Source organism: Mesoplodon bidens (assembly GCF_964165515.1).
Source record: "Mesoplodon bidens genome assembly, contig: HAP1_SCAFFOLD_49, whole genome shotgun sequence".
Taxonomy (NCBI): Eukaryota; Metazoa; Chordata; class Mammalia; order Artiodactyla; family Ziphiidae; genus Mesoplodon; species Mesoplodon bidens.
Window position 1 is genome coordinate 2,854,642 of NW_027671810.1, and position 17,891 is coordinate 2,872,532.

Here is a 17,891-nt window from a genome sequence, read left to right on the forward strand (position 1 = left end):
TAAGAATATATCACTTAAATTGTTAAAAAAAAGGAAAAGAATTGAACAACATTGGCAAGTATAAAACAAATAGGTTATCTCCTAAGCTGACGGTGGGAAGAAATACAAATAACTGTTTTGGAAAATTCCATTCATCCATTAGATATTTCTTGAGCACCCAATATATGTGTCTGCTGGTCTCCTCACAGGCATGTTTCAAAGCCTTAAGAATGTTCATGTACTTTATGAGTTTACTTTTCATTTTGTCATCCCTATTTTCTATTTACTTATAATACCCACAGTTTCTGTCACACAACACAAATGTAGTTTTAAAAAAGTAGAGTTAAAAAAAGATAACATATTTAAATTAATTATTATTTATATTAATAATATGGTATTTGGGAAAACATCGTCCTCTACAGTTACACAAGATAAAAGGAAGTCCAGATAGAGTGTACTCAGCTATAGAACTTTACCTGTTTGTTCCACCCTGAATCTATCTATGTCTTGTCATCTATCAAAAGCGCCGTAACAGGTAGAAGAGTTAGTTTATTCCCTACAAATGCCTTGCGAATGCTTGGCAATGAGAAATTAATTAGAGAAGATATAAGGGCCAATTGATTTTCTGGCCGCCAACTGTCCACTTTGCGGAATATTTATGGAAGCCAGAAGATAGAAAAAAGGCAAAGACGTGTGCCTGGGCTGGAAGGCAGCAAGGGACTGCCCAGGAATTCAATTACAGTAATCCCTGCTGGCTCAGGACTTCCTTGCATCTTTGCCATGTCCTCCTCACCAAACCTGGGCCACCTGGGCCAAGAGACTGAGTGTAATGCATTAGCGTCCCAAAAACCTCTTTCTCCTGGTTTTGTATAGATTGTCAACATCTTCAGTAGTACAGAGAGAGATGTGAGAAAGTCCATTTTGAAAATAAAAATTCATATTACGAAAAGGCTGACCGGGCTTCCCTAGTGGCACGGTCTGCCTCCCGATGCAGGGGACACTGGTTCGTGCCCCGGTCCGGGAAGATCCCACATGCCGCGGAGCGGCTAGGCCCGTGAGCCATGGTCGCTGAGCCTGTGCGTCCGGAGCCTGTGCTCTGCAACGGGAGAGGCCACAAGAGTGAGAGGCCCGCGTACCGCAAAAAAAAAAAAAAAAAAAAAAAAAAAAGGCTGACCAACATGGCCCCAGACCGAAGGAAAAAAATCAAGAAAAGAAATTATTCTCAGAAATTACATTTACCCAAGTAAAGTATATTCAGGAAAAGACCTGCATGTCTCCCCAGGGTAGTCTCGTGTTGGTCCCTGACCCCAATTCTCCTAAACCAGGGGAAATTTAACTAATCGGTTAGAAATGCTTTTCATAATTCCTTTGTGTGGGGTCCTAATCATAGAGGCCTAGAATTTTAAGTTGGTTGAATATGTGATTTTATATTTTAGTTCAGATTTCATAGATGGGACACAGAGGCTTCGAGAAGGGGGCTGACAGCAACGTCAGAGCAGAACCACGACCAGAAGGAAAAGTTGTCAGATATCCGGTCTGTAACATGGGTCAAACTTATTTACTTTCCATCACTGTCCTGCCTCTTCAAGGAGAGCTATTCAAATGCATTGCTTTTGGAGATTCTTGCCATCACCTATGACAAATGGTGTTTATAATGACATTTCCTTGCAGAAATGCCCCTCAAGAAAGCAGAAGGAGCAGGAAGAGGAAAATCTTCCAAATGCACGTGAAAAACTACTGCAAAGTAGTTGAGAAAAACATTTTTCACTCAAGTAGGTTTTAAGCACAAATAGCTCATTCTTAATGAGATCCAGCTGATCCTAAACATTTTACAATTTCACTACATCATTTTCTAGCATTCCTGTCACCTGGATCAAGATGCATAATACAGCTACAAATTAAGTTCAATTCCTCAGTCAATTTTTAAAGGAGTGAAATTCAGCCACAATATTTCAGCTATCACTATTTATCCAAGAACTACTGGTATGGACTTGGCCTTCCATGTACTTTCTATGAGTAAGGATAGAAAGGACCCAAGAAAATGAAAGAGATTTCTGGAAGCAAAGGTAAGTAATGGATTTTCCATTTCCAGGGAGTTCATTCCTTAGGTATATAAGAATACATTTAAGTTATGACTACTCAAAATCCTATCTGATTTTTGTGTTATTATCCATATTTAAGGTCTGGAGCATCTAAAAATAGTATGTCTAACTGAGGTGACCTGTCCTAGCAGAGTGATTGCCAGTGCTGGTTAAATCCTCCTGGTTCAGCTGCCTCTCCTTAAGTATCTGAATGCATACTTTTATTTCAAGACTTTATAATAATCACAACTAATAATTATTAAGCCCTAACTAGATGTCAGGTGCTCTTTTAAGCAAATAACATGTACTAATTCATTTAATTCTCAAACAAACCTCTGAGGTGAGTACTACTCTTATCCCCATTTTAAAGCTGAAGAAACAGGCAAGTGAGGCTAAGATACAGGTGGTCAAAGTCACACGGCAGATAAAAGCTGGGAAATGAACCCACGCTTGTGAAGAAACAAAACCTATTTACGAACAAATTATGTAGAGTTTATTCAAGAGTTAATTTAAGTGCACATGGGAATAGATAAGGATATGCAGTAAATTACTAAGAATTAACGTGGATGACCATGGTCTGGGTTTATTGTTAACTCCACCTCACTACAAAAGCTATGAGCAAAAATTGATTAGAAGCAGATCTTTATCCTGGACCACACCCCTGTCTTGCTGCCTGGTGCTGAGTGTCCCTTCTGCTTCCAGTAGCTCCACGTCTCACACTCAGCCATGCTGCCCTTGTTTGGATCATTCGGTGCCTTTTTTCATAGCAAGTAAATATACTGCAAAGAGTTTTAACTCCTTTCTACTACTGCACCATTTCAGTCCTTAAATCAGAGAGCTTTCTTGCCTTAACTCTAAAAATTTCTTGTCCATGACACAAATGAACATATCTACGAAACAGAGACTCACAGACAGAGAACAGACTTGTGGTTGCCAAAGGGGAGTGGAGGTAGGGGAGGGAAGTACTGAGAGTTTAGGATTAGCAGGTACAAACTAGTATATACAGAATGGATAAACAACAAGGTCCTACTGTATAGCACAGGGAACTATATTCTATATCCTGTGATAGGGACTTCCCCGGTGGCACAGTGGTTAAGAATCCGCCTGGGGGATTCAATGCAGGGGACATGGGTTCGAGCCCTGGTCCAGGAAGATCCCACATGCCGCGGGGCAACTAAGCCCGTGCACCACAACTTCTGAGCCTGTGCTCTAGAGCCCGCGAGCCAGAACTACTGAGCCTGTGTGCCTAGAGCCTGTGCTCCGCAACAAGCCACCACAATGAGAAGCCCATGCACCGCAACAAAGAGTAGCCCCTGCTCACCACAACTAGAGAAAGCCCGCACACAGCAACGAAGACTCAATGCAGCCAAAAATTTAAAAAAAACTAAATAAAATAAAATTTATTTTTAAAAATCCTGTGATAAACCATAATGGAAAAGAATAGATATATGTATAACTGAGTCACTGCTGTACAGCAGAAATTAACACAACATTGTAAGTCAACTACACTTAAATAAAATTTTAAAAATTAAAGATTTCCTGTGAATTTCTATTTCTCTAGCTATTTGTTGCTATCTTCACCAGCACTGAATGTGTAATTCCTTCCACTGGCATGCCCTCTGCAAATGCCTTCTGAGAAGCTGTGGATATCCTCTGAATTGTATAGGTCTCCCTGGCTTTGAGAGCACTTAGATGGGCATCTATAGGGCTGCCCATAGATCAAGAGTTTTTTAAACTGGAATGTTCATATGAATCACCTGCAGATCACGTTAAAAGGCAGACTCTGACTCAGTATTCTGGGGTAAGGCCTGAGATTCTGCATTTCTAACAGGTGATTTCTTCCAGGTGACTTTTATGCTGCTTCAAAGACCACACTACAAGCAAGGACCTCACAGACTTTTCTCTTCTTTATCAGTTTCTTTTATCCCACTATTACTGCCCCAGTATCCTTCTTCCATCTCCTGCTTTAGCCGCAACAGCTGGGTTATAGTATTTTCACATGCAACAGATGTTGTCTCATCAGAGTTTTTTTTTCCTGTTTCTATGGTCACCAACATGTATGTTTCTCTGTTCCCCTAAGAATATAATTGACCAAATAATCTAGAAATTTTCTCAAGGTAGTAACTCAGGGCAACTGAAAGAGTGAGGGAAAACATCACCAGTATTACCCTTAGAAATATTTAATGCATAAATGGATAGGCTTTGAAGTTACCCTCTTCTTAGCTCTTATTTATTCTCTTCTAGCAGCTGAAAGTCTAACTTAGGAGGAAATGGAAAAGAGATGAGGAGGGCTTTGCCCAAGAGAGCTTTCATCAGTAAAGTACCAAAGTAATTACTGCACCTGACAAATTTCTACTCCTTGTTTTAACCCAGTTTTAATAAAAGAAAGATTCAACAGTGGTTTATATTACCTGGCATTGCCTTTAATTTCATCAAGCTCCAATATGAAGACTTGCCACGTTTACACTAAACTGCTTTTTCTCCTGAAGTTCATTTGTGAAGGCAGCTGCTGGGGCTTTAATCAGCTTTTCTTCAATCTTTCATTTCTAACACACTGTGAGTGATAATGGCTCTCCCAGGCGCCCCCCTGCAAACTAGGCAAATTCTCCTTCACGTCACTCCCAGGTAGTCAGTGGTAGAGAAAGCATCTACTAATTAAGAACTGAAAGGCCATTTCAAATGATCTGGCTATGAAGACTTAGCATTTCACATTCACGGTGGGCCACATCCAAACGTAAGGTCCTCCGACCTGCTGGACCAGATTATATTTCTCCGAGCTTAGGAACAGCAGGCAAACTCTTGGCATTTCAGAAGTTCTGTTGAAATCTAGGGTAATAACATGCTGCTCATGTTTGAGAGCACAAAGCCCTTAGAATAACCTTGTCAGTATTAAGCAGATCACAGGAGTTCAAATCTCAATCATGGAGGCCCTACTGTGTCAAGGAGCACTTTGGAAAACCTTCACAATGTTTTACGCCGCCAGGATAATTCTTTTAGCATTGATACTACTTAAAAAGTTCCTTTCATGGGCTTCCCTGGTGGCGCAGTGGTTGGGAGTTCGCCTGCCGATGCAGAGGACGTGGGTTTGTGCCCCGGTCCGGGAGGATCCCACATGCCGCCGAGCGGCTGGGCCCGTGAGCCATGGCCGCTGAGCCTGCGCGTCCGGAGACTGTGCTCCGCGGCGGAGAAGCCGCGGCAGTGAGGGGCCCGCGTACCGCAAAAAAAAAAAAAAAAAAAAGTTCGTTTCCTATGACTTTCTCTAAAAACCTGTAGGCAGCAAGCTGTCGCATGATTTGAAGAGTGTTTAAAATTCAGTCTAGAAAAGTTCCGTTTCAAGATGGCAACATAAGAAAATCCTGAACTCACCTCCTCCCACAGACACACTGGGTCCACAGCTACATACGGAAAATTTTTCTCTTAAGAAAACCTAGGGCTTCCCTGGTGGCGCAGTTGAGAGTCCGCGTGCCGATGCGGGGGACGCGGGTTTGTGCCCCGGCCGGGGAGGATCCCACATGCCGCGGAGCGGCTGGGCCCGTGAGCCATGGCCGCTGAGCCTGCGCGTCCGGAGCCTGTGCTCCGCAACGGGAGAGGCCACAACAGTGAGAGGCCCGTGTACCGCAAAAAAAAAAAAAAAAGAAAGAAAGAAAACCTAAAGTCCAAGTCCGGCTGAATGACCACTACACATCTGGCAAACAAGAAGGAAACCACATGGAAACGGGCATACAATCTCGATATAAACGCCACCCCCAGCTCACCCCAGTGAGCCACAACCAGGAGAAAACTCAAAACCCGGAGCTTCTCCCCAAGAAGGAAAGAGTTTGAACCCCACATTGGACACCTCACCTTTTAGGACCTGCACCTGAGAGACGAGCCCCCAAAAGCCCTAACTTGGAAAACCAACAGGGCTCACATCTTCAGACGCAGAGCTGTAGCTATCTGAGAGCCAGCTCTTAAAGCGGCCCTGTGCTCAGATGTACCCGCCCCCGGGCCCAGCTCAGAGGCAGCCAATCAAGCCCTGATTTAACGTGAAGGAGGCTCACCTGCTTATATTAGTGTTGACCTGAGGGGCAGGCATCTAATTTAACACACACCTCTAGAAGCCTGCTGGAACAGTCTCCAGGGATGGAGCCTGGTGGGGCCATCTTCGCACTCTCCCTTTGCTGTGCTCCAGAGCACCAGTATCTTCTCCCAGAAGGAGCTCTTTCCATGTGCCTGGTGCCCAGATCTCTGTGGCTGCCACCTGGGGCGGGGGATACCTCTTGACCACCTGGCTCTGGAGGCAAGTGGAGCTTGCATTCCTGGTCCCCTGGGACTGTAAAAATCAGTGTCACCCAGAAAGGAGCTCATACCCCAATTTTTGCAGCTGATGCCAGAGTACACATCTCCATCACCTGGCTCTGGCAGGCAGTGGCGCTTACACTTGTGGGTCTCACACAACCAAAGGAGAAAGAATTCTTCAGCAGCTACCACCCCCGGGGCAACAGACCCAGAAGCCTATCTTTCTGTGAAGAAGACCTATTAGCTTATCATCATGGCTGTGGCCTGAGGGGCAAGCTTCTAATTAAACACACATCTAGGGGTTGACTGTAATCCTTTTCAGAGGCCTTGGAGGGCAGGCACTGTCTTCATGCTCTCCCTCTGCTGCCCTCCAGAGAGCCGGTGTCTCCTGGAAGGAAACTTTACACTTGGCTACTGCCTTGGTTTTTGTATCTGGCGCCCCAGTTTTTGCAGTTGCTGCCTAGGGGATGCCCCTTGATTGCCTGGCTCTGGTGGACAGGGGGACTTGCATTTGTGGATCCTACGGGATTGTAGCAAATCAGAGAGATGGTTCTTGGCAGGCTGCCAGCCCAGGGACTGAGCCGGAGGCAGACTGATGCACATACCCCAGTCATCTGTGAAGGAGGCTGCTTGGCTTATCCTGGAGCTCCAGCCTGAGGGGCAGGCTTCAGGTTCAGCACACATGTAGTGGATTACGGAGCTGCTCTCCGTAATTACGGAATGAGGAATGCAGGCTGTGGATGCCATCTTGGCACTCTCCCTCTGCCTCGTTCCAGTTCACCAGTATCTCCCAGAAAGAGCTTATATACTTGTTTGGAGCCCTGATTTTTGTGACTGCCAGGTCACCTGGCCAGCAGAGCTTACACTTATGGTCCTACAAAACATGTATCTGTGTACGTTTTCATACTTTAAAAAGCCACTGCCTGAGGGTCTGGCTTCTAAACAGCCTGAATCTAGGGGCTGAGATCCTCCCATTAGGGATGCTGACAGGTCTTGGCACATTCTCAATTACTGGGAGTTATTAAAAATGTAATGGGCTGCTTGCATAAGCACAAAGGTTTGAGAGACAAAAAAGCATTGGGGCAGGGTTGAACAACAAGCTTCATCTCCTACACAAGGCCACTCCTTCAAGGCTGAGAGAGGCGATTGTTTCATCTACTGTACAGAAACCAAAACAGAGGGTCAAGAAAATGAAGAAACAGAGGTGTATGTTCCAAATGAAAGAACAAGATAAAACCTCAGGAAAAAAAAAAAAAAAAGCCTTAATGAAATGGAGGTAATAGGAGAAGAACAACAGGATAAGCATCTCCAAATAAGGGGTGAAAGTGGCAGTGGCCAGCTGATAAGAACCATCCTTCCTGACAATTTCCTCTTTATCCCCATCTGGAATGTGGGTAGTCAATGTCCTGGGAGAGAACTGGACCTGGGACAGGATTATAAGGGAGGATCCTGGGACAATGAAAAACCCCGATCAAACTTCTACTTCTTTGAGACCAGCTTGAGGTATCATCTGGTCTGCTTTCCTGGGGGCTCTCTGGCTTCCACAAAGGAGAGCCAGGTGTGTCATAAGGCGGAGTGGAGGGGAGTTTTATAACGATAAAGGAGTCACTCCAACAAGAGGATATAACATATGTAAATATATATGCACCCAACACAGAAGCACTTAAATATATAAAGCAAACATTAACAGACCTAAAGAGAGAAACAGACAGCAATACCATAGTAGGGAATTTTAAAACCCCACTTACATCAATGGATAGATCATTCACACAGAAAATCGATAAGGGAACATCAGCCTTAAATGACACATTAGAACAAATGAACTTAACAGGTATATATAGAAAATTCCATACAAAAGCAACACAAATACACACTCTTCTCAAGTACACATGAAACATTTTCCAGGATAGAGAATATGTTAGGCCAAAAACCAAGTCTTTTTTAATTTATTTATTTTATTTTATTTTATTTATTTATTTATTTTTGGCTGTGTTGGGTCTTCGTTTCTGTGCGAGGGCTTTCTCTAGTTGCGGCGAGCAGGGCCCACTCTTCATCGCGGTGCACAGGCCTCTCACTGTCGCGGCCCCACTTGTTGCGAAGCACAGGCTCCAGACACGCAGACTCGGTAGTTGTGGCTCACGGGCCTAGTTGCTCCGCGGCATGTGGGATCTTCCCAGAGCAGGGCTCGAACCCGTGTCCCCTGCATCGGCAGGCAGATTCTCAACCACTGTGCCACCAGGGAAGCCCCCCAAAAACAAGTCTTAATAAATTTAAGAGGACTGGAATCATATCAAGTACCTTTTTTCCAGGTACAATGGTATGAAACCAAAATTAATTACATGAAGGAAGCTGGAAAATTCAAAACTATGTGGCGATTAAACAACATGCTACTAAAACACCAATGGGTCGGGGCTCCGGCTCCGCCTCCCGCTTCAGCTCCAGGTCCTGCTCAGCCCAAAGAGCCTCCACCGGCCTCTGCTTTAGGAAAATCAGCCCCTCCTTATGCTTCAGCCTGCAAGGGACCAGAAGACCATAAAGGTTTAGGAATAAAAATGAAACCCAACACCCACAGGAATAAAAGTCTCAATGTCCATCCAGTCATAAAACCCAGTGGAGGTGCTGGGGAAACTGCCCAAAGGAGACAGCATTACAGACAGAAAAGAGGAGGACAACTAAAAAATCCACCTACTGGGAAACACTTGTAAAAATCGGCTCTTTTTAGAGTTGCGAAAACTAGCCTAGTGCTAGTGAGAGAGGAGGCCACCAGCTGAGATGTCGGGCAAGTGCTACCAGACTCCATCAGTCCACAGGTCTCTCCCCCAACACCCGCAGCAGGCAAGGTGCTTCTCCTCCCTCCTGCTTGGCCTGACTGAACCCCGTTTCTCTCAACGGTCATTTTGGGGGGTTGATTACAAAGCACACGTCATGGATTCTAGATTTTTAAACGTTAAAAACTTTCCCCTAAGAGAGAACAACAGACCTTAAAGATGATCTCTTTTCACTCTTTTGATTTAATCATATATACCTTTTGACATTTCTCAAGAAAGAGCCTACAGACCAGATATTGTGTCAGGCCTATCTTTCCACGTAGCGTCGAATTGGATTCAATCAGCAGCCGAGTTTGTCATCCTAACAACATCCTGTGGAGTTAGAAGCTCACAATTACAAAGTGCTTCCACATCAGTGATATCGTTTGCTTCTCACAGTAAACCTTAAGGAAGGGAAGGGAGGTAATGTTACCCCCACTTTACAGATCAGTAAATTGAGACCTACTGCCACTTTGTCTGGCTTATTGGACGAGACAGCAGCTTCCTTGGAAGGCACAGAGGGACTGACTCTGAGGGGGGCGCATAGGAAAGTTTCAGGTCGTGGCAGCAACGTGTCTCTGCAAAACAGGATCCTGAAAAGGGGGTTTTCGGGTAAGGATGTGGTAATGAAATACTAGAGCGGGAAGACAAACACTACTTAGGTCACGCTGTTGCCTACGGAGAGCTCTGGGTGAATGGCTTCCTTCCCTAACTCTCTGCTTTCTCAGTCCTATCCATTCTTCAAAGCCAAACCCAAATCCCACAGATCCAGGAGCCGTTCTTGAGTATCTAGCACAGAGAAACCATAATAACGACACCTTAAGATTTCCATGTGCCTTAGCTCCTTACATCATGATAAGCTTTCGAGGTAGGCTTCGTAGTCCGTTTTACAAATGAGGAAAGTGAAGCTCAGAGGGGTTCAGTAACTTTTCAAGCTGACACAGCTAATAAGCAGCAAAGTCTGGATTTCAAACTCCATCACATCACAGCGGCCTCACCTTCCTGTACATGTATCACACCTTGTATATTGCCTGCCCACGTGTCCCTTAGTTCATCAGCCTTTTGTTGTAAGTTCTTTGAGGGCAGAGAGCAAGCCTTATACTTCTTTGTAACCACCCCCTCCCGTACTTAGCAGAGCCCCATGTACACAGTAGGTTCTCAATAAGCATCATATGTTAAATATCTATTTGGTAGGAACAGTAGTTATGGGATTTTTTTGGTACTCTGAATGTCAGGGTCTCTGCTGTATATAATTAAAACAAGAGTGAACATGGGAAAAAAAGAACAAAACAACCAATGGGTCAAAGAAGAAATCAAGAGAGAAATTTAAAAATACTTCGAGACAAACAAAAATGGAAATATGCCAAAATTTGGGGGATGCAGTAAAAGCAGTTGTAAGAGAGAAGTTCATAACAATAAATACCTACCTCAAGAAACTTTACACTTCAAGGAAGTAGAAAAAGAAGAACAAATGAAGCTCAAAGTTAGTAGAAGTAAGGAAATCACAAAGATTACAGCAGAAACAGAGACCAAAAAGACAATACAGAAGTTCAGTAAAACTTAGAGCTGGTTCTTTGAAATGATAAACAAAATTGACAAGTCTTTAGCTAGAGTTACCAAGAAAAAAAGGGAGGACTCAAATAAATAAAACAGAAGTAGAAGAGGAAATATCACAAATGGTACAACATAAATACAAAGGATCATAAGAGACTACTATGAAAAATTATACACCAAGAAATTGGACAACCTAGAAGAAATAAAAATTCCCAGAAATATACAACTATGGAGAGAGAATCATGATTAAGTAGAAAATAGGAACAGAACAATTACTAGCAAGAAGACTGAATCAGTAATCTAAAAGGAGGTCAACATCATGAGTCGTCAGGGAAACGCAAATCAAAACCACAATGTGATATCACTTCACACCTGTTAGGGTGGCTGTTATCAACAAGCCAAGAAATAACAAGTATTGGTGAGGATGTGGAGAAAAGGGAACCCTTGTGCACTGTTGGTAAGAATATAGACTGGTGCAGCCACTGTGGAAAACATTATGGAGGTTCTGCAAAAAATGAAAACTATAACTACCATATGACCCGGTAATTCTACTTCTGGGTATTTATCCAAAGAAAACAAAAACACTAACTCAAAAATACATATGCACCCCCATATTCACTACAGCATTATTTTACAATAGCCAAGATATGGAAACAACAGAAGTGTCTATCAATGGATGAATGAATGAAGAATTTTGTATACATTATATATACACACACACACATACACACACGATGGAATATTACTCAGCCATAAAAAGAATGAAATCTTGGGCTTCCCTGGTGGTGAAGTGGTTGAGAGTCTGCCTGCCGATGCAGGGGACATGGGTTCGTGCCCCGGTCCGGGAAGATCCCACATGCCGCAGAGCGGCTGGGCCCGTGGGCCACGGCTGCTGGGCCTGTGCATCCGGAGCCTGTGGTCTGCAACGGGAGAGGCCACAACGGTGAGAGGCCCCCATACCACAAAAAAAAAAAAAAAAATCTTACCATTTGCAACAACATGGGTGGGCAGCATGATGCTAAGTGAAATAAGTCAGAAAGAGAATGACAAATACCATTTGACCTCTCTTATATGTGGACTCTAAAACAAACAAACAAAACACAAAACAAGCTCAGACACAGGAAACAGATTAGTGATTGCCAGAGGCAGGGGGTGGGGTGGTAGGAGAAATGAGTGAAGGGAGTACACATTTACTTTCAAATGTTTTTACATTTAAGCAAAGAATCTGTGTTACAGGTCTATGACATAACTTCATTAAAGGAAAGGGGGGAAATTTATCTGAAAATGAGTAGACATTATAAGACTGAGGACTAAAGGAACTATATGAATAAGCACTCTTCTCTTGTTAATAAAGTGGTTTCCCTCACTTCTCAATTCTGATACCCCTATACACGTGTACTGGGTTTGAGCAAGTAATCAAAGAGATGATGAATAATGGTTAAAAAAAAAAAGAAGAGACACATTTTTTAAAAATAAAATACTGTTAATTCTGGGGAGGTTTATTAATAAAAAATAATGTTTAAAGGGGGCAATGTTGCTCATTCTGGTTCTGAATGAGTCCTTCCTCCCTATAAAAAGCAACAAACTTTGTGACTATATAGTGATTGCTCCCTGCCCCCAGGTGCCAGAGTTGGGGGCTGCAGGATTCAGGGCACTGCAGGCCTTTTCTTCTTTGTCAGGATTCAGGGCACTGCAGGCCTTTTCTTCTTTGTCACACAGCCTCTCTTGCATCTTCTCTTCCCTCAGTTTCCATTACCTCTCTCTTTCCTGGTTAGCTTCACTTTTCTCTAACTGCTCTTTCTCAGGTCCTCTGCCGGCCCCTGGTCTGTTTCCCCAGAGCTTTGTCCTTCACTCTCCCATTGTGCAGATTCCCCAAGGGACATCTTCTAAACCCAAGACGCCCATGTCGTCCACCCTGTATGTTGAAGACCCCTACTTACATCTTCAGGCTGCCCTCTCTGCTGAGCTCCAGAACTGGACCCCAAATATATTTAATCACAGGTGTTTATAAAGTTTCTACTATGTATGACATAACTGGGTAGAGGATATCTCTACCTGTTTAGATAATTCAAATTTGACATATTAGAAACTGAACAGATCATCTTCTCTGTTTCTGAATGGCATCAACAATCACCCAAGCCAGAGAGGGAAAGAGAGAGAGAGAGAGAGAGAGAAGGAAGGAGAAGGAGGGAGATGGAGGGAGGGAGGGAGGGAGGAAAGGAGGAAGGAGGAAGGAGAGGAGGGAGGGAGTGAAGAAGGAAGGGGAAAGGGGGAGGGAGGGAGGGAAAGAAAGGAAGCAAGCTCAGTGCTCAGCCTAGTTCGTGGTCAAGAAGTTACAAAGTTTATACTGCGGAAGTATAAGTCAGTAATTGAAATGCAGTTGAGATATGGCATCCGTGATGTCTATGGAATAAAAACACTCAAAAGTACCTAATTCCAAAAATGCTAGGACATTTCTAACATAGAAGTGTATTTTATATGTTCTCATAGGACTGCTTTAAGGATTGTGGCTAACTTAAGTCTTCTATACCAGGAAGCTGACCAGATTCCCCAAGGAAATGCCTTGGACCTCCACACCCAAAGCACTGGGTTCAGAGCACTGCACACTAAAGAAATGACTCCCACCAAATGCTCATTCCTGACCAGGCAAAAAATAACTCTCCCTATTCCTGAGGTCTGATAGCAGGTGTTTCAGTGAAATGCCAAAGAATGAGCCAGGAAAGAGACACATCATATTCAAAAAAGCCTGCGCCAGCAAGGAGAGTGGGGGCAGGAGATGGCAGTAAACTGGGGACTTACAGGAACAAAGAACACAGAGACAGAGCAGGTGTGGTAGGGAGATGCTTTCCTGAGATCCGTGACCTTCCTTTGACCACACACATCAGAGAACTGTTCAGATGAGGTCAAGAAACTCAACAGTTGGTATTCAACGTACCAACTTGGCCAAATGCATCTGTCAGTGTGACCTGAATTGCCTTGGGTTTCACCTATTTGTGGGCGTAAATAGAGTTCGAGAAATGGTATCAAGCAAAAATGTCCTGGTTTATAGTTCTGTCTTGTTGTAGCATTTTGGTCCCTAAATACACACACACTGAGCATCCTCAGAGGTGTTTGCATGGGTTTCAAAAACATGTTCCATTTGTTCTTCCACTTTGGCAGCCACTGGAATGTCAGGTGTCAGCTAAGGTATCCGAGGATGGCTCTGTCACACTGACACTGCTGTGTGCCCTCCATGAAAGAGCCATATTTTCTAGTCTGCCAGGAAACCTGGAAGAGTGGTTCACACCCTGAAGATGGCAGGACAGCCCTGTGCGCCTTTCACTCTCCTTAGGGCCGTGCTCCATGTAGAAACACAGAGATGCTCCTCTTTCCTTGGGACACAAACCTAGTGCAAGGGGCTGAACAGAGGAATAATACCTTCTTGCCTCCTTCATTTCTCCATCTCTGCATCCAAGTATTTGAATCAAAATTATTCCAAAATTCAAACTATTTTGTGAAATGCTTATATGTCATGTTGGGCCTGATACTTATAAAGTGGATAAAAGGTCTCTTCTAAGAGCTTCAGGGTTGAGAGAGAGCACCAGAATGGTAAGTCAGCTATAGACGCAGCGACTACGTTTTCAAGGTTTAGTGGACAGTTCCTATTTCAAGTAGTCTGCTCCATAAATACACTTGTCTTCAGACAATGTGAAAATAAAATGACTGGAATACTGTGGAGCAAGGAGTACAGTAAGGCGCAGCAGGGTTTCATGAATTAACTATGCAGTAAGGACCTAGAGGTTTTTTTAACCATTTTTCTTTTCCTTTCCATATATGAAAATAAATTGCTAAAGAAGATGAACTTCTGGGACTTCCCTGGTGGCACAGTGTTTAAGAATCCACCTGCCAATGCAGGGTACATGGGCTCGAGCCCTGGTCCGGGAAGATCCCACATGCCACGGAGCAACTAAGCCCGTGTGTCATAACTGCTGAGCTTGTACTCTAGAGCCCGCGAGCCACAACTACTGAGCCTGCGTGCTGCAACTAATGAAGCCCGCACGCCTAGAGCCTGTGCTCTGCAACAAGAGAAGCCACCACAATGAGAAGCCCGTGTACCACAATGAAGAGTAGCCCCCACTCGCCGCAGCTAAAGAAAAGCCCGCACGCAGCAATGGAGACCCAACGCAGCCAAAGATAAACAAACATTTTTTAAAAATCAAAAATAAATGTGAAAATGTTTTCTTTTGCTATAATAGTAAAATAATGCATTTTCTCAATCTGCTGTTGTTCTTTTTAAAATGTTGGTTTTGCTACTCTTTTTTTTTTTTTTTTTTACAAATAGAAGTTTCAAATTTTATGTAGTCTGAACAGTTGGTCTTTTGTTTTATGATTTCTTAAAAGGATTTTAAGCTTAGGAAGTCATCCTTGGTTTTAAATTCACAGATCTAATACCTTGTTGGAGCAGGCATTTGGAAAAGGATGTTTTAAAAATATTTAACTTTTTAATATATCTGGGATTTATTTTGTTATACACTATGAAAGATGGGTCTAAATTAATTTTATTTCCCTTAAATTCCTACCCAGTTATTCCTGCACAAGTTAATGAATAGTTCTTCCTTTCTGGTGATGTCACTTTTGTTTCCTAGCCAATTCTTGTATGGAAAAAAATCAATTCTGGACTGTCTAGTGTGTGTTCTATATCTTTATATTTTTCCTTCTTTCTGTAGTGTCTTATTTTAATTATCATAGCCTTATTTTTTTTCACCATAGAGTGTTTATTTTCCATATAAAAGGGCAGAAGCTAACATGTGAGCAAAAGGGTAAAAAGCGTGGAGCTCGTGTGGGAGACCATGACAGGTGACTTGAGGCTGAGGGTGGTGAAGGCTGGTCCAGGGGGAGAATTGGACGTTGGGATGAAGAGATGGGGTCAGATCCAGGCCCTGTCCTTCAGGCAGACCATGAGACATGTTGATGCCAAAATTTATGGGATATAGCAAAAGCAGTTTTAAAAGAGACTTCTCACAAAAAATGCTTACTGGTCTTGGAGAGTTTCCCAGAGAGGCATGGGGTGAGGGATGGTGACGACTGCTGTTCACCCTGGGGACAGAGTCAACAGGCGGCAGCCACCGTTGGCGCTCTCCCCACCATGTGGACACTGGTGCTGGTGGGCACCACTCCCTCCAGCTCAGCTTTATGCTGTACTTAAGTATCTAGTGTGGCTGCCGTTCATATTCTTCATTCAAAAATTTCTTTGATAAACTTATCAATTTTTTCTTCCTGAGAACATCAGAATCTAGTCAGATTCTCCAAATTTTCTTAGAATATTGGACTTTGTAAATCATTATGAGGGTTGTCATGAGTTTGTGTATTATTTATGTATGAATTTACACCCATTTTCAATCAACTTTTGATGTTTGTGACGACAGAACACAGATTAGAGTCCATGAATTAGTCTAAAATAGTAACAAAGACATTTTATCTCAGTTGCCTCCTTCACTTGAGCAATTCATAGCCAAATTAAATTTAATCCCCTTTCATTTTTGCACCTAAATGTCTGGTGGAGACGTAATGCAACAATCAAGGATCCAGTGACTGGCCTCAGGGTGCAGAATAAAAGACACAATGATAAACATTGTCAGTGAATGGATTTGGAAACACTTGAAGGGTAATTCACGTTTCAACTTTTAACTTTCATTTTAATTCGTCAGTATTTCAAATGGAAACCCATGATCCCCTTCTGCAAGAATTTTCACCTTGGGTGTTTACAATTCTTTTCTCTTATTTCCTTTGCCCTCTTCATGCTTGTGGTATCTGTACAGCAAGTTCTCCTGGCCCTAATTCTTAGTACTCTTGAAACTCTCCTGACAGCAGAAAGCAGTGATCAGACAGGTTGAATGATTCAATGGAAATTTAATCGGATCTCATTTTAGCTACGTGTAAGAAGCAACCTGCTGTGAACTAGAATTGTAATGCTGGAAGTTATCTGATTCCTACAGGCCTCTCTTCCTTCTCTGCCCTAGTGAATGACTGCTAAAGGAAGTTAAAGCATGTAAAACATGATAAACATTGATTTCTTGCCTTGGCCATTGAACTGGACATCTTGCCTTCTTGCAGGTAAAACTGAAGAGGAGTATGATAGATTCTAACTTTTATTTATAAGGGTGAAGCTTTCAAATGTACTCACTTAAGTTGCTTCTTGAGGCAGTAATGTCCTATTTCCTTTACATTAGACTTCCAGCTTTGAACGCAGTTTATAAAGCAAAACAAGATGAAACAAAAACCTAGACAAAGCAACCTCTGTCAGTAGAACACTTTAACAAAGACTGATGACCTGAAGAATAGGGTTGACAAGATGCGATTGGTCAGTTCACTGCTCTGAAGGAGAGGCATCCCTTATTTGTGGCTGCCTAGGGAAGGCCAGTTACAACGCAGAAAAGCTAAGAAATGGTAGGAGAAAGTGGAGAAACAAACAGGAAAAGAGTGAAAAACTGCACATAAGAAAAATGGAAGGTATAGAAGAAACAGCAACTTTTACAGTTGATCGTGCCACAGTTCAAGAAGAGTATAGCGACCACTGTTACATTGTTGGCCCCCCGTGATCTCCCAGTATTTGCCTCTGTGTAGTCCTCTTTCTTAGAACCTGAGTTGGGAGTATGACTTATTTTAATTAACTGGAAGTGGCAGAGTCATGCTCTATCAGTTCTTGTTCCAAGCCTTAAGAAGTTCTGCTTTTGTTCTCTTCAGAGCCATGATCTGCTTTATAAGAATTCGGTTAGCCTGCTACAGCTATGTGGAGAGGCTGTCAGAAAAGCCACATAAGACGGAGAGGCCCTGAGAGACAAGCCTGGCCATCCCAGTGTCTCAGTCAAGCACAGGCCCCTGCTGACCTGCCAGCTGGATGAGTCCACGTGAGTAGCCATCAGTAAGATCAACAGAAGGGTCACCCAGCCAAGCCCAACCCAGATTGCAGAATTATGAGCAAATAAAATGTTCATTGTTTTAAGCCACTAATTTTTGGGGTGGTTTGTTATACAGCAAAATATAGCTCCCGGCATGTTAAAATGAAGTCAGTGATCAAGACGCAGTGACTCTACTCTCTGAGACAGTATTGTGTGGACTGAAGATGCACGTCTGGGACCAAAGCAAGCTTGGTTCAAATCCTTACTTTTTCACTTTTTAGCGCTTATGGCCTTGGGCAAGTTATTTAATCTTT

At 43.1% G+C, this 17,891-nt stretch overlaps 1 long non-coding RNA gene across 6 annotated transcripts in view; it reads right to left on the minus strand.

Moving 5' to 3' along the window:
• The window catches only part of LOC308611006, a 178,963-nt gene that overhangs the window by 50,564 nt on the left and 110,508 nt on the right, over positions 1 to 17,891 (minus strand). Inside the window, exons 3-4 of one of the 6 annotated variants that reach the window (XR_014014731.1) lie at positions 8,678 to 8,850; positions 7,961 to 8,538 (exon numbers count right to left, since the gene is read on the minus strand). The exons of 3 other annotated variants lie outside the window; for them this stretch is intronic. This is a non-coding gene — a long non-coding RNA (uncharacterized lncRNA). Of the gene's footprint in view, positions 1 to 7,960; positions 8,851 to 11,594; positions 11,620 to 17,891 lie in introns of those variants that run through there. 2 more of the 6 variants (XR_014014732.1, XR_014014733.1) reach the window with 2 other exon arrangements.